We start from the raw sequence: 21,539 nt of genomic DNA on the forward strand, positions 1-21,539 counted from the left end.
CCAATAGAATGCAAGCTCAATCTGACTGGCTGATTGGATCAGCCGATCGGATTGGATTGAACTTGCATCTGATTGGCTGATTCAATCAGCTAATCAGATTTTTCCTACCTTAATTCCGATTGGCTGATAGAATCCTATCAGCCAATCGGAATTCGAGGGACGCCATCTTGGATGACGTCCCTTAAAGGAACCTTCATTCGTCGTCTAGTCGTCGGGAGAAGAGGATGCTCCGCGCCGGAGGTCTTGAAGATGGAGCCGCTCCTCGTCGGATGGAAGAAGATAGAAGATGCCACTTGGATGAAGATGTTTGCCGGTCCGGATCTCCTCTTCTTGCCGGATAGGATGAAGACTTCGGAGCCTCTTCTGGACCTCTTCTTGCCGGATAGGATGAAGACTTCGGAGCCTCTTCTGGACGGATCGGTGATACCCGGCGTGGTGAAGATAAGGTAGGAAGATCTTCAGGGGCTAAGTGTTAGGTTTTTTAAGGGGGTTTGGGTTAGATTAGGGGTATGTGGGTGGTGGGTTGTAATGTGGGGGGGTATTGTATGTTTTTTTACAGGCAAAAGAGCTGTTTTCTTTGGGGCAATTTTTATTTTAGAATAGGGTAGGGCATTTTTTTATTTTGGTGGGCTTTGTTATTTTTTAAGGGGGCTTAGAGTAGGTGTAATTAGTTTAAAATTCTTGTAATCTTTTTTTATTTTTTGTAATTCAGTGTTTGTTTTTTTTTGTATTTTAGTGTTTGTTTGTTTTTGTAATTTAGTTTAGTTGATTTAATTTTAGATAATTGTAGGTAGTTTATTTAATTAATTTAATTAATACTATTTAATAGCTATTGTACCTAGTTAAAATAAATACAAAGTTGCCTGTAAAATAAATATTAATCCTAAAATAGCTACAATATAATTATTTGTTATATTGTAGCTATATTAGGGTTTATTTTACAGGTAAGTATTTAGCTTTAAATAGGATTAATTTATTTAATAAGATTTATTTTATTTTGTTAGATTTAAATTATATTTAACTTAGGGGGGTGTTAGTGTTAGGGTTAGACTTAGCTTTAGGGGTTAATACATTCATCATAGTAGCGGTGATGTCCGGTCAGCAGATTAGGGGTTAATAAGTGAAGGTAGGTAGCAGCGACGTTGGGGGGGGGGGGGCAGATTAGGGAGTAATAAATATAATATAGGGGTCGGCGGTATTAGGGGCAGCAGATTAGGGGTACATAGGGATAACGTAGGTTGCAGCGGTGTACGGAGCGGCAGATTAGGGGTTAAAAATAATATGCAGGGGTCAGCGATAGCGGGGGCGGCAGATTAGGGGTTAATAAGTGTAAGGTTAGGGGTGTTTAGACTCGGGGTACATGTTAGGGTGTTAGGTGCAGACTTAGGAAGTGTTTCCCCATAGGAAACAATGGGGCTGCGTTAGGAGCTGAACGCTGCTTTTTTGCAGGTGTTAGGTTTTTTTCCAGCTCAAACTGCCCCATTGTTTCCTATGGGGGAATCGTGCACGAGCATGTTTTTTAAGCTGGCCGCGTCCTTAAGCAACGCTGGTATTAAGAGTTGCAATGGCGGTAAATATGCCTGTACGCTACCTTTTTGGAGCCTAACGCAGCCCTTCATAGAACTCTAAATACCAGCGTTGTTTAAAAGGTGCGGGGGAAAAATACCACGCGTAGCTAACGCACCCCTTCTAACGCAAAACTCTAAATCTAGGCGCAAGATAATAGACTTTTATGTAGTCACACAGTAAAATTCATGTTGGACATCACTTAAGCACTAAGCTAATGGTGTGAAAATAATGAAGTTTGTAGTGTAGTTCTGTATTTTAATATAAGTAAAGTATAAAACACTGCAAACATGCAAACATACACGCATACATACATACACACATGCATACACACATACATACATACACAAATCCCTCACATACACACATACATATATACATACATACACACATACATATATACATACATACATACATACACACATGCATACATACATACATACACACATACATACATATATACATACAAACATACAAGTATAACTATAATTTAAAACCTTTATTTCCATAGCATTTTCAAATGGTTTGTTAAGCAAACTAGCAAAAATGAACCCCTCCTGCAATATGGTTTTAGATCCACGTCATGTGGTACATAGCCCTGCGTACTGCATAACGTTGATCTACGTCCATACTACTGCATTCTTGGTTGTCAAGTGGGTTGTCAGGTTGTTTAAAGAGCTGTTTGGGGGATTCAGGGAGGTGGGAGGCTTGAGGAGGGATCACTACATTGCAGAATTTTTACAAAAGCCCTAAACTGCATACTGGTAAACTGTCTGCCAGTACCTAGGATCGTGGTGACCAGTGTGGGGTGAAGGAGGGAATAGAGCTGTTTGGGAGGGATCAGGTGGGGATCAGGGAGTGTGAGGTGTCAGGTGGGAGGGTAATCTCTACTCTGCATGAAAAATTAACCTTAGAAGCAAACTGATTAACCTCTTCACTGCCAGGGATTTTAAGTAAGGTGCACAGCTGCAATTAGCAGCATTCTTATTGCCATATAGCAATGGCCAAGCCATGCATGTCTGCTGTTTCTGAACAGAGGGGATCCCAGAGAAGCTTATATAAACTTATGACTGCAGTAGTTGTGCATAAATAATTTCAGTGAGAAACTCAAAGTTTGCGAAAACGTTAACAATGTTTTTTTTTCCTGAGTCTACCTAAGTATACTTTTCAATTTAGGATACCAAGAGAATGAAGCAAATTACATAACAGAAGTAAATTGGAAAGTTGCTACAAACCACATGTTTTTTCTGAATTATGAAATAAAAATTTTGTGTTTCATGTCCCTTTAACAAAAAAGTTAAATTGCGCTGCAACTTGAAAAGGCATAATGCAGGATGGGCAGTAATTATTTACTTGGTGCTTGTATGGAAAAATATTGTTTAAAGGAGATGTCATACTTTGTTCATTATGCAACCTGCCTGGAATTGTTGTTTCCTGTAAATGTGTTAACTCGTAATTACTTTGTTACTTAATGTTACATTCTTTTGTGCAATATCATACTGTTTTTGTATAATTTTCCTATAAGCCTTTTAAGTCGTACATGGTAAATGCATAAGACAAAAAAGATTTATTTATCATTAAATTACAGAAGAAGAAATGTTTTACAACACCTTTCCCTTGTCATTCCGCCTTTCCATATGTATTATTCCCCGTTCTCCTTTCATCCCCTTTCTGATTCTATTCCAGTCTCTCTGTGTGTCATTATATTTTCTCCCTTGTTTTCATTTTCCTTCTATTTTTCTTGTAACAATTAACCAGTTGGATCCCCACCTCCCACCATACTTATTTATTTGTTTATTTATTTATTGTCTTTATGGCTATCAACTCACTGGGCTAGATTACAAGCCAATAGTGTGTTATTTTGCACTTGTGCTACTCATGACTCACGATCAATATGAAAAGTTGCTGGTTTAAAATATTTAACCAAAGCATTTTAATGAGCCCAATACAAATTTAGCATGTCCTATACTATCTACGGCCTTACACTTTCAATGGCAAAAGTAAAAGTGGTAATATCACTGTAATAATGTTTGTATGGCAAATCACTTTGTACTTGCACACATTCCAAAATGGATTATTGATTAACTAGTCCAAGTGTCTGTATAACCTGCTCAAGAAGCCAATATTTAAGACTTGAGAATTCACAAGGTTGTTGGCAAGAATGCACTTTTCAGTCCTCTGCCCATTATCACTGCTAGGGGCTAGTTAGCTGGATGACTCAGTCTGTTTCTTTTGAAAGTTCTGGACCATTTACTAGATCCTCTGAGTGAGTGTTGTTTGAAGCTAATATCCTTAACAGATCCCTTTTATTGATAATTTATTTTGGAAATATTAATAGGTTATGTGTTGTGAGATCCGAGGGCATTCTTAGAGAAGGTGACAGAAGATAAGTCACTAAAAAGCAGAAACTCGTATGGATTATATAAGAAGCTTCTTAAACTAAGAATTCCAATAGTGCAAACAGAGAGAACATTTACAACTAATAAAGAGTACTAAAATACTATAAAGGAATAAATAGCCTTAGATGTTTTTACTGATCAGGGTTATTTTTGTGCACTAATCTTTCATTGATGGTATTCAATATCAAAATCAATTATCCAGTTATTTATTTATTTTTATGTATACACGCAGGCCTTCTCTATGTGTACGTCTGTATCTGTAACGTATGATTACTCATAACCACTACATTACTGTCAAAATATTAGAGGTAATTATCACAATTCTATGTAATTGTTTTTAATGTAGTGTTCAGGTAGTGTAAATATTTTTCTCTTTTGTTGATAATAAAAAAAGTTGTATTGTCAGTAGGATTGGTTTAACTTCCTTTAATTTTGCTCTTGATCTTGTTATTTGTATACACAGGAGATCTTCTGAATTTGCAGAAACTTGTTTCTCTCTTAAAATAAAGTGAAATAAAAGCACTGAACTTGTGAAAATGATTGAAGGCTTCTAGCTCCTGGCTAGAATTAATACCTCAGCAATCCAAACACATGACTATAGAACATAACTCTTTGTTCACAGCAGAAAGATTGGCAATTAGTGCAAATCCCTTGGATTTAAAGCTTACATGCGGCATTTGGATGTCATAATCGCATAGCGTTGGTAAATGCAATTGTTACATCTTAGACTGCACCATAACATTACGTATCTCCAAAACTATTAGCTTTTCAGTTTTTCATAAAGAAGTTTTTTTTTCATATCATATTTGAATTTGTCATTATACATTGTATGTATATCCATTAAATAAAAGTTTAGTTTCAGTAAGTCTGGAACGTACAGCGGGACAAACAGAGAATTGTGAATAGCTCCAAAATGTCCTTAAGCATCATGTTAAATACTGAGGATGTGAGGTTTGGGATATCTACTTGTCACTGTGTATCAGTTACCATGTTTTGGTGGATGACATCTACACTATTGATGAAAAGATAATTCTGGTTGTTGGTATTTTGTCTGTGAATCAACATTTTACAGGTAGCATGCAAGTAGCAACAAATAAATAAATTAATTAATAAAACTATGATTTTACATTAAGGATCAAAATAACTTTCTAAGGCAAACAATTATATGATGTAATTCATTATAAGTCACTTGTCAATACTGACTCTAGCTTACTATAGGCTAGACTACAAGTCAAGTGCTGCTACATTCCACTGGGCATTATTCAGTCAGTTTTGTTTGATTTCTCATTATAGGCTGTAGGTTAACTTGTTTTACCAAATCTTTTTTAGTGTGGGCAGTGTGTTACAAGTCATGTCAAGTGTAGCACTGGCATGCTATCGCAGATACCTCTCTTTTTTAACACTTTTGAAAATCTGGTATAGGCTATTAGTGCTTGCTATTACACTCTTGAATGTTCCTGAAAATGCTATAGAAATAAATCAAATCAAGATGAATTATGGCTTAATAAAAAGAGAACACAGGAGTTAAAAGAAAACAAAAGTAGTGGGAAAGGAACAATAGAAATACAATATATGACAAGGGTGTATCTGTCTATGTGTGTGTGTGTGTCTTTATATGTGTATATATGTGTGTATCTTTATATGTGTATGCCTGTATATGTGTATGTGTCTGTATATGTGTGTGTCTTTATATGTGTGTGTCTTTATATGTCTATGTGTATGTTTCTGTATATGTGTATGTGTGTATGTTATTATTATTATTATTATTATTAGTATCAAGTATTTGAGCGCCAACAAATTCCATAGCGCTATAAACATATCCGGTATACAAGATAACATTTATAGGCAGGGCCGTCTTTAATACTGACTGGACCCTGGGCAAACATTTTCTTGCCCCCCCCCCCCCCCCATGCAATTTCAATTTCGCTCTCCTCCCCAACATCCCAAAAAACAACTAAATCAATTTATTTTATATTTTTTTTTTTAATTATTAGCCCAGCAGTGGATCATCCACTGCTGGGCTAATCATTTAAAAAAAATTGCAATATGTGAAACTGGACCTAAGCAGTACTAATAAGTAAATAAATATATAAATTCCTCCACTCTGGATTAATTTAATATGCTTTTGAATGTGATTCTGGTGTGAGGTTAGCTGGTTAAAGAGATTTAGAGCAGCCAACAGGAGCATAGCAAGGTAAAGACTGAGGCGGAAGCATAGAGGTGCAGACAGATTTAAGTTTACTGACTGAAACAGTAGAACTACTATGGGAAGCTGTAAAATCTGAAACAGAGAGAAATAAAAACTATAAAAATAAACCTTACCTTAATGTGTGAAGTATCAGCATGACACTATACATCAGCCACAGCAGCACATGTCACTACTTTGCTAGGAACAAGTTCCCTCTCATCCTGCACTAGACAATGCTGCATGGGGGAGGGGCATGTGTACACTCACTTATTCTTCCCACTGACACCTTTCTACAAAGCACTGTTTTCCTAACAAACTTCAGTTAGTTGATCTTAGAGCCACAGCAGAAAGAGCAGGGCTAAGGGGATCAGCAGACTGGATGCTGTCTGCCCAAGGCTGCATGGATACAGACGAGTCACACAGCCTCAATACTGAAGAGAGCGGTGTGTGCAGCTGCACAGATACTCAAATCCTCATGTGTCTGCCACTCCAGCTTTCTACTGCATGCGCCTATAGTAAGCCCTACCCAGAAACAATCCCCACCACCAGAGCAGTTACCTGGTAACAGTGGTAACCCCAGCAGGACCTTTTCTGATGCAGTTGGATTGACTGGATGCCTAGTTAGGGCTTAGCATCCAGTGCTGCACAGTGCACATCTAAAACAGCACATGGCACTAGCTTGGAATGTCACATGACATTGGCACGGTCTGGCACAGTTTCTCACAAATAAATATAAGCAGAGAACTTTTGACTGTGACAATATTAGCACTGACTGTGTGTGTGACCCATGTCACATGACATCAGCAGTCTGGCATGAACTAAAAAAAAAAATTTTTTTTTTTTTTTTTAGGACTCTTGGGCCCCTCAACAAAGACTGGGCCCAGGGCAACTGCCCCTTTTGCCCTGTGTTAAAGACGGTCCTGTTTATAGGGATCAAATGGGTAGAGAGGCCTGCCGAGAGTTGCACTGTTGTATTCAGCTCTTATGAAGACAATCTACAAACAGCTGGGCTCATAGGCTTACATTCTAAGGGATTCAAGGGGAAAGCAATGGAGTTAGGAAAGGTTAGTGTAGGTTGTATGCATCCCTGAATAGTAGAGTCTTTAGGGAGCACTTGAAGCTGTTTTAACTAGGGGAGAGTCTTGTGGAGCGAGGCAGAGAGTTCCACAAGATGGGAGTCAGTCTAGAGAAGTCCTGTAAATGGGAATGTGAGGAAGTAACAAAAGAGGAGGAGAGTAGGATATTGTGAACAGAGTGAAGTGGACAGGAGGCTGAGTATCTGGAGACAAGGTCTGAAATGTAAGGGGGAGCAGTGCAGTTGAGGGCTTTGTATGTCAGAGTGTGGATTTTGTGTTTAATCCTGGAGGCAAGAGGAAGCCAGTGAGGGATTTGCAGAGAGGTGCAGCAGATAAAGATCAAAGTATATGGAAGATAAGCCTTGCAGAGGCATTCATTATGGATTGTAAAGGAGCTAGGTGGCAGCTAGGCAGACCAGAGAGGACAGAGTTGCAATAGTCGTGGTGGGAAAGTATGAGAGAGTGGATTAAAATCTTAGTTGTGTCTTGTGTAAGGAAATGTCTAATGTTAGAGATGTTTTTAAGGTGTAAGCGGCAGGCTTTACCCTAGGACTGAATGTGAGGAGTGAGAGAAAGGTTTGAGTCAAGTGTGACCCCAAGACATCGGGCAGTTATAGAAAATTGGGGGGTGGAGATTTTGGAAGACGGGGGAAAATAAGGAGTTCCGTTTTGGAGAGATTTAGCTTAAGGCAGTGAGAGATAAGATATGAGAAAGACAGTTAGTTACACTGGTTAGTAAGGAAGGAGGTAGGTCTGGTACAGAGAGGTAGATTTGGGTGTCTTCGGCATACAAAAGGTATTGAAACCCATGGGACATTATTAAGGAACCTAATGATGACATGTAGATTTAAAAGAGAAGGGGACCGAGGACAGAGCCTTTGAGGTTCCTCAACAGAAATTGGTAATGGGGCAGAGGATGCTCCAGAGAAGGCTACACTAAAGGTATGGTTAGATAGATAGGAAGAGAACCACAAGAAATTTGTGTCTGTATATGTGTGTATTTGTATATATGTGTGTGTGTCTTTATATGTGTATGTGTATGTCTCTGTATATGTGTATGCGTCTGTATATATGTGTGTGTCAGTATATGTGTATGTGTGTGTGTATGTGTATGTTGGTATATGTGTATGTGTGTCTTTCTATGTGTATGTGTGTGTGAGTCTGTATATGTGTATCTGTGTGTCTGTATATGTGTGTGTGTCTGTATATGTGTATGTGTGTCTGTGTCTGTTTATGTGTTTGTGTCTGTATATGTGTTTGTGTGTGTCTGTATATGTGTATGTGTGTGTCTGTATATGTGTATGTGTGTGTCTGTATATGTGTGTGTCTCTGTATATGTGTAGGTGTGTTTCTGTATGTGTATGTCTGTATATGTGTGTCTGTATATGTATATGTGTGTGTGTCTGTATATGTGTGTGTGTGTCTGCATTTGTGTATGTGTGTGTCTGTATATCTGTGTTTCTGTATATGTGTATGTGTGAGTCTGTATATGTGTGTGTCTCTGTATACGTGTATGTGTATGTCTGTATATGTGTATATGTGTGTCTGTATATGTGTATTGTCAGGGTACCTGTGAAGTAACATTAAATAAACTACAGATGTATCACATAATTTAATATTTCATTTTAGCTAACATCTAATTTGATATGAATTGGTCTCACCATCAATACTGCTTAAGACAAGTTGAGCACAAAAAGGAAACATTTGTTTCAATTAGTGAAGATAACTAACCCCTGTGGATAAACAGTCGCTGGGTCTGGGGCTGAACTCTTTGAAGCCTAAGTATATGCACAAGAAACAGGTTTTTCATGAGGGGGAACCACTTTACATACAAGAGTTGATAATCCTCTGCTGCGTTGAATACACAGGATCTCCTGTTTACGAGACTTGGTGATAACTTACGGCTAGATTACGAGTTTTGCGGTATGAGTGAAAAAGCATCGTTATGGCTCTTTTTTCACTACTGCTGGTATTACGGGTCTTGCAGGTTTAGCTGCACGGCACACTTTTTTGGCCATAATGCAACTTTACTAAAGCAGCTTTCCAAAAGTCCTTTTTCAATGGGACTTCCTTTGCGCCACTATTATGAGTTTGCCTGGGAGGCCAAAAAGTGAGCGGTACAGCCTATACCATCAAGATCCGTACCGTAAACTGAAAGTCAGTAGTTATGGGTTTTCTGCTACAACGCCGTAACATAAAACTCATAACTAAAGTGCTAAAAAGTACACTAACACCCATAAACTACCTATTAACCCCTAAACCGAGGCCCTGCTGCATCGCAAACATTAAAATTAAATTATTAACCCCTAATCTGCCGCTCCCGACATCACCGCCACTATAATATGCATATTAACCTCTAAACCGCCGTCCTCCCGCATCGTAAACACTAGTTAAATATTATTAACCCCTAATCTGCTGTCCCTAACATCGCCGCAACCTACATTACTGTTATTAACCCCTAATCTGCTGTCCCTAACATCGCCGCCACTATACTAAAGTTATTAACCCCTCAACCTAACCCTAAGTCTAACCTTAACACCCACTAACTTTAAAGGGACAGTCTACACCAGAATTTTTATTGTTTTAAAAGATAGATAATCCCTTTATTACCCATTTCCCAGTTTTGCATAACTAACACAGTTATAATAATATACTTTTAACCTCTGTGATTATCTTGTATCTAAGCCTCTGCAAACTGCCCCTTTTTTCAGTTCTTTTGACAGACTTGCAGTCTAGCCAATCAGTGCCTACTCCCAGATAACTTCTCGTGCATAAGCACAGTGTTATCTATATGAAATACGTGAACTAACACCCTCTAGTGGTGAAAAACTGTTAAATTCAATCTAAAAGAGGTGGGCTTCAAGGTCTAAGAAACTAGCATATGAACCTCCTAGGTTAAGCTTTCAACTAAGAATACCAAGAGAACAAAGCAAAATTGGTGATAAAAGTAAATTGGAAAATTGTTTAAAATGACATGCTCTATCTGAATCATGAAAGTTTATTTTGGCCTAGACTGTCCCTTTAATATAATTAAAATAAATCTAAATAAAAATTACTATTATTAACTAAATAATTCCTATTTAAAACTAAATACTTACCTATAAAATAAACCCTAAGCTAGCTAAAATATAACTAATAGTTACATTGTATCTATCTTAGGTTTTCTTTTAATTTAACAGATAAGTTTTGTATTTATTTTAACTAGTTAGTAAATAGTTATTAACTATTTACTAGCTACCTAGCTAAAATAAATACAAATTTACCTGTATAATAAAACCTAAACTGAGTTACACTAAAACCTAACCTTACACTACAATTAAATAAATTACATTACTTAAATACAATTAACTAAATTATAAACCTCCCCCACTAAATTACACAAAATAAAAAAGAAATTATCAAATATTTAAATTAATTACACCTAATCTAATAGCCCTATCAAAATAAAAAAGCCCCCTCAAAATAAAAAAAACCCTAGCCTACAATAAACTACCAATGGTTCTTAAAAGGGCCTTTTGCGGGGCATTGCCCCAAAGAAATCAGCTCTTTTATCTGTAAAAAAAAGTAATACAACAACCCCCCAACAGTTAAACCACCCACACAACTAAACCCCCCAAATAAAATCCAATCTAAAAAAACCTAAGCTCCCCATTGCCCTGAAATAAGCATTTGTATGGACTTTGCTCTTAAAAGGGCATATAGCTTTGTTTCCGCCTAAACCCTAAGCTAAAAATAAAACACACCCAATAAAACCTTCAAAAACTGTAAGTGGATCTTCAGGGGTTAGTGTTAGGTTTTCTTAAGACCCGACATTCATCCTCAACAAAGTGGAAGAAGTCCTTATCAAAGCCGGCAGAAGTCTTCATCCAAGCAGACCAAAGTCTTCATCCATGCCGGCAGAAGTCTTCATCCAGACGGTGTAAGGAAAGTGGTTGCAGTAATTGCTCATATGACACTTGCTTCAACTTGCGTGACTTTGCCTTTAAGAGAATGAAAGCATAAGACACTTGCACTAATTTGTGTGACTTTGCCTTTAAGAGAGTGTGCCTTTAACAGAGTAAAAGACATTAATTAATTTCAAGTAGATGACACTGAATTTCACTAAGTCATGCTACAATTGGTAAACAACCGATGGATGCTAATGATAAGAAGTCAAAACCCAGACAGCACGAGGGTGTAACCTTGGCAGGGGTCACTTACTGACACTAAGGAACATTTTGATAACACATTGGTATAGGGGCTAATGCCTAGGTAATATTGTTAAAAGATTAATTATTATTAATTGCAATAGGCTAAGTAATATGAATTGCAATAGGCTAAGTAATAAAGCCATTATGATGTTTAGCTATTAATTATATCTATGGAAAGATTGTTAAAACTATTATTGATGTATTTGACATAAGTAACTGCATAAGACCACATAATCAGATGTATAATGTTAGGCAGAAAAACATGAAGGATGATGGCATTGGAGTTTAGGAATACGTCAGAGATAGTACCTGGGCATGCCCTGATAAGCTTGGTTGAGGCTAAGGCAGACTGGCCAGATGTCTTGGGTCACAGCCAACCTCAAAGGGAGCGGTCTCAGGATCTGTGGATTTGCACCAAAACTGTTACGTAAGTGAACAGTATAAAGAAGGGTACCTGTAGGCAATCTGATCAGTGTATTTTTGAGTGTATTTTTCTGTGTATTTTTGAGACCTGTGGATGGACGCATCTTCAGTGTTGTTTTTCCCGCTGATCGCCTTTTTTTTCTCCTGATCCAAGATTGCCCAGATGTCCCCTCCCATTGCGCCCCAGAAGCGTCAGGATAGGATAATGCAACCCGAGATCACGGTGATGTATTATTTGTTTGTTTGAAACTAGCTAGAATTGTTTTAGTGGTAATATAACATAAGATTGTTATCAGTCGTTGCTCAGGCAACTAAACTGTACCTGAAAGCTGCATAGATAATTGTATAAGCATGAACAGTGGTTTGTGGTATTTCGTTTCTATGATTATGTTGCAGAATAAAACCATTATTGTTTATAAGATTGCAAAAAACCTGTGTAATGTGTCAGTCATTTCCTTGCTGGAAAGTGATATATGATAACATCATATCCTGAAAAAGAATCTCATAACAGACGGCATCTTCTATCTTCATCCATCCGGCGCAGAGCGGCTCCATCTTCAAGACATCCGTCGCAGAGCATCCTCTTCAATCAACAGCTCTTCCAGAATGAATGTTCCTTTAAGGGACATCATCCAAGATGGCGTCCCTTGAATTCTGATTGGCTGATAGAATTCTGGGGTTAGTGTTTTTTTAAGGGTTTATTGGGTGGGGTTAGTGTTTTTTTAAGGGTTTATTGGGTGGGTTTTATTTTTAGCTTAGGGATTGGGCGGAAAAAGAGCTAAATGCCCATTTAGGGGCAATGCCCATACAAATGCCCTTTTCAGGGAAATGGGGAGCTTAGGTTTTTTAGATAGGATTTCATTTGAGGGGTTTGGTTGTGTGGGTGGTGAGTTTTACTGTTGGGGGGTTGTTTGTATTATTTTTTTACAGGTAAAAGAGCTGATTTCTTTGGGGCAATGCCCCGCAAAAGGCCCTTTTAAGGGCTATTGGCAGTTTAGTTTAGGCTAGGTTTTTTTTATTTTGGGGGTCTTTTTTATTTTGATAGGGCTATTAGATTAGGTGTAATTAGTTTAAATATTTGATAATTTCTTTTTTATTTTGTGTAATTTAGTGGGTTTTTTTTTTGTAATTTAGTTAATTGTTTTTAATTAATGCAATTTATTTAATTGTAGTGTAAGGTTAGGTTTTAGTGTAACTCAGGTTAAGTTTTATTTTACAGGTAAATTTGTATTTATTTTAACTAGGTAGTTAGTAAATAGTTAATAACTATTTACTAACTAGTGTACCTAGTTAAAATTAATGCAAATTTACCTGTGAAATAAAAATAAAACCTAAGCTAGCTACAATGTAACTATTAGTTATATTGTAGCTAGCTTAGGGTTTATTTTATAGGTAAGTATTTACTTTTAAATAGGAATTATTTAGTTAATGATAGTAATTTTTATTTAGATTTATTTTAAATATATTAAAGTTAGTGGGTGTTAGGGTTAGGGTTAGACTAGGGTTAGGTTTAGTGGTTTATAACTTTAGTATAGTTGTGGCGAGGTTGGGGGCGGCAGATTGTGGTTAATAAGGATAATGTAGGTGGCGGCGATGTTAAGGGCAGCAGATTAGGGGTTAATAAGTATAATGTAGGTGACGGCGGTGTCGGGGGATAAGGGGTTATTAAATTTATGTAGGTGGCGACGACATTGGGGCAGCAGATTAGGGGTTAATAAGATAGGTAGGTGGCCACGACATTGGGGGCAGCAGATTAGGGGTTAATAAGTGTAGGTAGGTGGTGGCGGTGTCAGGGGCGGCAGATTAGGGGTTAATAAGTGTAATGTAGGTGGTGGCAACATTGGGGGCCGCAGATTAGGGGTTAATAAGTGTAGGTAGGAGGCGGCAGTGTTGGGGATGGCAGATTAGGGGTTAATACGTGTAATGTAGGTGGCAGTGATGTCAGGGGCAGCAGATTAGGGGTGTTTAGACTCAGGGTTTATGTTAGGGTGTTAGGTGTAAACATAACTTTTCTTTCCCCATAGGAATCAATGGGGCAGCGCTACGGAGCTTTATGCTCCTTTATTGAAGGTGTTAGACTTTTTTTTAGCCGGCTCTCCCCATTGATGTCTATGGGGAAATCGTGCACGAGCACGTAAAACTAGCTCAAAGCAGCGCTGGTATTTGTGTGCAGTATGGAGCTCAATTTTGCTCAACACTCACATATTGTCTGCTAAAGCCGGGTCTATGAAAACCTGTAATAGCAACGCTATAGGGAGGTGAGCGGTGGAAATAACTTGCAAGTTAGCACCGAGCCGCTCTTACCGCAAAACTCGTAATCTAGCTGTTAGATTTTAAATAGAAGAATGTGTATTTTGAAAACATAAATGTCTTGGAGAGTTAAAGTTTAGACAAACTATCTATATAGTTTTCAAATATGTAATGTGTGCCTCAGACTGTCCAAATAAATTGTATAAATGTGTAATTGTGGATCTGAGAAGAAGTGCCTAACAGTAACATATTAAATAAGTATTTGATAACTTTAATGAGTACCTATATAGTCAATGTAAAATGTTTAATCAACTTGTTTCAAAATGGATGACATATTCTTATATTTTTCAGGCATTTAATAAGTGCATATGTAATTGATGCTGTAAATTATATATGTTTTTATACAATCAGCAAGAGATATACAGATATGCAATATTTATATTAATATGGGATAATAATCCAATATAAATATAGCTATATGAAATTACAACAAATTGCTAATCTCAAGGTATGTATGTGATATATAACTGAGATATTAATTAGATCCATACTGAAGGTAATACAATCCTTTTAAATCCTTTCATAGAAAATGTGATTTTTAAATGCTTTTTAAAATATTACTATTGATATGCTCATGTTTAGTCTCTATAAATACATGCTAAAATATTTTAGATGGGACATATATGTTGAACAGATAAGTTTATTGATATCAGGAAATAGTGAGTATATTACATATACAATTAAAAGATATAGGAAGCTGTTAGCAGTGTTGAAAATAAAACTGTTTGTCTTTGTCTGCTACCCCCGATGGGCTAAATCCAGTATTACAACCAAAAAGTATTTGGCTGTTAAAAATGGCATTTCCCAGTAGGCAATCAGAGAAAATCGCGTATCCAAATCTATCGAATGATTAAGAAATAGGGAGGCGTTTGGTCTCAGAAAAAAACTCCTTGCACACAGAGAATGAGTCTTGGCTGGAAATTTTTCTTGGTGACTGTTGCAATCCTGCTTGCTTTCATTTTCCGCTTACAGAGAGACCAGCGTGTGCGAACACAGCTTTCTGTAAGACAAATTTGTTGGGACACTCTTTGTGGATAAGAGATTATCAGGATTAATTATTTTCCAATTGTGCATAATTCCCCTAAAAAAATATATGACACTAGACATATTTGGATATTAGCTGAATTCTCCACTGGTGATCTGGTAAAGTATAAGCAATAGTATATATAATATTTAAATCATCTTTATTCTAAAACTATAGTTAGATTGCAGCTGGTAATTTAAAAAGGGCACTTTGTAATTTAAATTTATATTCATAGTTCTGTGTAGTTCAGAGCTAGCCATATTAGTACTAAATAATTTTATTTGCTAGATAAAGGTCTTTTTGTATTTGATATCTCTATGTCAGGCTTATTATTGTGAAGTTTCATATAAATTGGTTTTTGTGGTTAAATCTCTGATTGTTGTAAATTAAGCAGAGTAAGCTTGTTATCCATATTGGGCATTGAATTAGAGTTATAGGTTAATTACAGACTGTGCTGGGATTCTCGTGTGTGGTGTTTATTGCAAGTAAGGTTAATTTTAGAGATATATTTTGGTTTGCTTTGTAAAGAATATTGTAACGGAATGAGTGTGCATAATTGATTCATAATCTAGTTTCTACATAAATAGAATTCAGTGTGAATATAAATTTAACTAATATAAGAATTTAGGAATAAATATTCATTTCAATTGTTTTGTATATACATTTTAATTGGAGGTTATTTTAAATAATAATAATAAATAATAATTTTATAACCTGGTATTTACCTACAGTATATGTGTGTCTCTCTATGTGTGTGTGTCTGCATTTTTGTATGTGTGTGTCTGTATATGTGTGTCTGTATATGTGTAAGTGTGTGTGTCTGTATATGTGTATGTGTGTGTCTGTATATCTGTGTGTCTCTGTATACGTTTATGTGTGTTTCTGTATGTGTATGTCTGTATATGTGTATATGTGTGTATGTATATGTGTATGTGTGTGTATGTATATGTGTATGTGTGTGCCTCTCTGTGTGTATGTATCTGTATACGTGTGTGTGCCTGTATATGTGTATGTGTGTAAATCAGAAGCGGACCTACATAACAGAGGGCCCTGGTGCAAAAAATGTTTTGCCCCCCCCCCCCAAAGGTAACTCAGTAATAAAAAATAGTAATAATATACATGCTGCTCTGTATAATGATTTTGAGGATAGATAGATAGATAGACAGAACTGCACTAATAAAAAGGCTTCCTGCATTAGGATTGTATGTATAGATTGGCTGCTATGGTCCCCCTCAGCACTTGGGTCCTGGTGGTTCCGTCCCTGGTGTAATATGTTCTAAAGCTAATATGTACAAGTAAACTAATATGAAAAGTGTAAAGTACAAAAAATTAAAAATAAAATCAAATAATCAAACACTTTTATTACCTGAGCTGCAGTATTATGCTAGAACAGCTTTTGGCATATGGTACATATAGGAATGATTTTAGTTTGCACCATTATACAAATGTCTTGTTATCATGCATTTGTTGATTATACAAATCTACTGTATTAAATGGTCCTTTAAGTCTGAAAATTGTTAATTTCCCCAATTATGTATGTGTGTTAATTAACATCTTAGAGTTATAAGGCTGGATTACAAGTGGCGCGCTAACGTTAGCACGTGATCTAAGAATATTGCAGGCATATTAATTTGAGCAGGTATTACAAGTTGAAAGGAAATGAGTTGCTAGAGCGCAATCGAATTTAACTTGTGTCAGGTTAGCACAACTGAAAACCTTGCGTAAAGGGTTAGGGATAACATAAAAGTTGCACCAAACACAGCATAAATACATTAAAATATACAGTTACACTCATATAAACACTGTCTGATAGAAAATAGTCATAGAAAAATTCATAAAAAATATTTATAAGGGTATATGTGTCTAACTAAGAATTCTATAATAATATTTAATGTGTATTGCTGTAAATATTTGACATTCCAATGCTCTTCAAATACAGGAAAAATTTATTTTTATTGTAAATACATATTTTTATGAATATCTGTATATACTTATACCTGTATATATCCCTATATATCTATATACTGTATATATATATATATATATATATATATATAGTTATAGATATCTATTTTACATTAATATTATCAGTTATAAAGTAAATAGAAATATATATTTAATAATAAAACTAAAATGTTGCGTTTTGCAATGTAGGTGTAATGAGGTATAGGGATAGAGCACATGAAAACGTAGTTATCTTAAAGGGATACTAAATATAATTTTAAAATAATTATTATATGTTATATAAAAAAATATATATTTTATATTTAATATTTCAATAACGTGCATTAAGACGAAAAAACTTACGTTTTTAATTGCGCTAACCAAACACCACATTAGATCTACAAAAACCTGAAGCACGTTACGCAAATCTTATATATATAGGTTTAGGTACTGTATATACAGATATAGATAGATATATGTATTTAGAAATAAAAATAACACATTCCTTTATGTGAAGTTGGAATGATAAATATTAATAACTCCTGTCAGGTTAGCCGGCGAGCAATACAAGTTACGTTTTTTCTTCTACGCTCTCCGTTGAAGTCTATAGGGTGAATGCAAAATCCTGAACTTAGCGTGCAAAACTTGTAATATGCAAACTAACTCGCTCACACAAAAAGATTACTCCTAGCGAAGTTTACGCTCGAACGGGAGTGCTAAATAACATGTCACTTGAGACCTATCCCATATTGTGTTATAAGAATAGTATTGAGTTTATTCTCTACCTCCAACTAATCATGGGTATCTCCATGTTGAAATCTAGGGCCTCCATTACATATGCAGCGTTGCCCGCAAAATCCTCCGCCGCCAGATTTTACGCGATTTTGGTATTACATATACGGCGTAGCATACAAGTTACGCGCATATATTTCACCCATCGCCCGCAATTATTACTCCCATAAGCTAACATAGAACCGCGTCGCAAATTGGTTTCCAATATCCAGCGCAAGGACTTATGTGGCGAAAATGGAGAAATCTTACTCCATTTTTACCTTGCCATAAAAGGCAGCTGCAGCAAGCCTTGTGCTGAGTATGGGAGCACCGTAACTCCCGAAAATGCCTGCAAAAATAAACTAACGCATGCGCAATGTCTATCTACCTGTCAACCGCAATCCCCCACTGCAATAACTAATAAAGTCTATTAACCCCTATATCCGCCATCAAACCCACACCGCAAGTAATAACTAAATTATTCACCCCTAAACTGCCATAGCCCATAACGCAATTAACCTATTCAAGTATTAACCCCTAAACCACCATAGCCCACATAGCCTATAAAATGTATTAACCCCTAATCTGCCGCCGCCAACATCGCCGCTACTATAATAAAGTTATTAACCCCTAAACCTAAGTCTAACCCTAACCTTAACACCCCCCTAACTTAAATATTATTTAAATAAATCTAAATAAATTTACTATTATTAACTAATTTATTCCTATTTAAAACTAAATACCTATAAAATAAACCCTAAGATAGCTATAATATAATTAATAATTACATTGTAGCTATTTTAGGATTTAGTTTTATTTTACAGGCAACTTTGTATTTATTTTAACTAGGTACAATAGTTATTAAATAGTTATTAACTATTTAATAGCTACCTAGTTAAAATAAAGACAAATTTACCTGTAAAATAAATCCTAACCTAAGTTACAATTACACCTAAATAGGCATATTGCATTGTTGCATTGTTGGGGGTTGTCGGTCTAGGGGTTAATACATTTAATATTAGTATTGAGAGGGGGGATTGCGGATATAGGGGTTTTACGTGTCGGGCTAATTTTTATGAGGCGTGTTAGACTTTTACGGGAGATTTTTTATTTTATTTACTTTTCATAGGCGCCGGCAGTTTCTAAAGTGCCGTAAGTCTCTAGCGACTCCAGAAATTTGTAGTTACACTCATTTCTGGACATCGAGTTTATCCGTTTTACGGCACTTTATGAACTGCCGGCGTGGTTTATGTAATACCCCAATGTGCGAGGTGAAATTACGGACAGCGCAGATTCCCACGCTTGCGCCGAAACCTGCGCCGTATATTTGATTGTGTCCCTACTGTCCACTGCATTCCAGTACTGATGTATTTTGCTTATGTGCAGCAACTCTCCTTTAGATACCGTGTAATATAGGTTAAAAAACTGTGGCACCCATAATCTGGGAGAGGTGCATGAAATGTATATAGGACCAGATTACGAGTGGAGCGCTAACTGTTACACTCAAACGATAAGGGGTTTATCACGGGTGTTTGCACATGTCAGAACTTAGTAGTGTGCGTATTACAAGTTGAAAGTAAACTTGTTCGCTTTAGCACAATTGAATTGAATTTGCTTCAAATTTAATGTGTAGTTCTAGTTAACAGTAACACTAGTGTCACAAAAAAATCAAACATACATTTAAAAGTACAGTTACACTCATAATAACACTGTCTAATTAAAATTATTTAAAAAAAAATATTGCAATAAAAAGTTGTAAGGGCTCAACGATATAAGGTCTCAGGTGTTAGAAAAGGCTGCAAAGGGCTTTAACATAGAGATACTGTTTATACATATACATGTCTAAATATGTATATGTATGTGTGTATAAATATATATATATATATATATACACATGTGTACACAAGTGTATTTATGTATCATATGTATGTATAAATATATATCAATACTATAATCACATTTGTAATGCGTCGTCAATTGCCCACGCATCCAAAAGAATGTTGGCTGCGCGCGCAGCCAAAAGAATCCACCTGGATGCAGAGTAGCCAAACGAAGCATTAAGAAAAAAAAACCTTACTACCCGCACAAAAATATAACAAAAAAACTAACCGCCCTCACAAAGTATTATAAAAAAAAACACCAAACCGCCCGCATGAAGTATTAACAAAAAAAAAAAAATAACCCCCCCGTACGAAGTATTAACAAAAAACACCTAAGCACCTGCAAAAAATATTAACAAACACCTAAACCGCCAACCCCCACATCACAAAATAATAAAGTAATTAACCCCAATCCGCAAATTAAACAAAGTAAATAACATAATTAAAATATTAACCCCTAAACTGCCAACCCCCCACATTGCAATAAACTTAATTAACCTATTAACTCCTAAATCACCAACCCCCAACAATGAAAATAACTAAATTAATTACTAAGCCCCCTAACCTAACAACCCCTAAATTAACCCCAATTACATAAAATAAAAAAATACTAAATTACAATTAAAAAAAATAAGATTAAATTAAATAAACCTAAAACTACAAAAAAATTAAAAAGTCTAAAATTAAAGAAAAAAATAAACAAAATTATCAAAAAGAAAAAATTAAACCTAATCTAATACCCCTATGAAAATCAAAAAGCCCCCCAAATAAAAACACCCCCTAATCTAAACTAAACTACCAATAGCCCTTAAAAGGGCCTTTTTCTAGGGCATTGCCCTAAATTAAACAGCTCTTTTATGTAAAAAATGACCAATTACCCCCTAACAATATAACCCCCCACACAACCAAACCCCCAAAATAAAAAAACCTAAGTCTAAAAAAACCTAAGCTACCCATTGCCCCTAAAAGGAAATTTGTATGGACATTGCCCTTAAAAGGGCAATCAGCTCGTTTACAAACAGCTCTTTTGTGCCCATAAAAAACAAAAAATCCCTAATCTAAAAAAAAACACCCCAAAAAAAACCTAAAAACTAAATCTAAGCCCAAATTAGGTACTCACAGCTCCTGAAGTTCGGCGGCGAAGGTCTTCTTCCAAGCAATGAAGATCTTCTATCTTCATCTGGAGTGAAGGTGATCGCAGAGCAAAGATGACCGTGGAGCAGGACCAGTGATTGTGGAGCAGGACCGGTTTGGAGGTTCCTCTTCATGCCGGTTGCCACTGCACACTAAAGATTGAATGCAAGGTGCCCTATTTATTTTGGGGTACCTTGCATTCTTATTGGCTAAAATTTTGAAATCAGCCAATAGGGTGAGAGCTACTGAATTCTTATTGAGAGCTACTGAAATCTTATTGGCTGATTTGAACAGCCAATAGGATTTCAGTAGCTTTCATCCTATTTATTTTGGGGTATCTTGCATTTAATATGAATACAAGGTACCTAAATGGGGTACCTTGCATTCAAAATTTAGTATGCAGCGGCGACCACATTAAGAGGATCCTCCACTCCTTTACTGCTCCGCGACGGCGGTCCTGCTCCGCGATTGCCGGTCCTGCTCCACTGTCACCTCCGCTCCGTGATAACTTCCGCTTCGTTTCTCCTTTGCTCCGGATGAAGATAGAAGATGTCCCCACGCTGGATGAAGACCTTCACCGCCTGGAAAAAGACCTTTGCCGCTGGACTTCAGGAACTGTGAGTACCTATTTCAG

The sequence above is a fragment of the Bombina bombina genome, chromosome 5 (assembly GCF_027579735.1).
Source record: "Bombina bombina isolate aBomBom1 chromosome 5, aBomBom1.pri, whole genome shotgun sequence".
Lineage (NCBI taxonomy): Eukaryota > Metazoa > Chordata > Amphibia > Anura > Bombinatoridae > Bombina > Bombina bombina.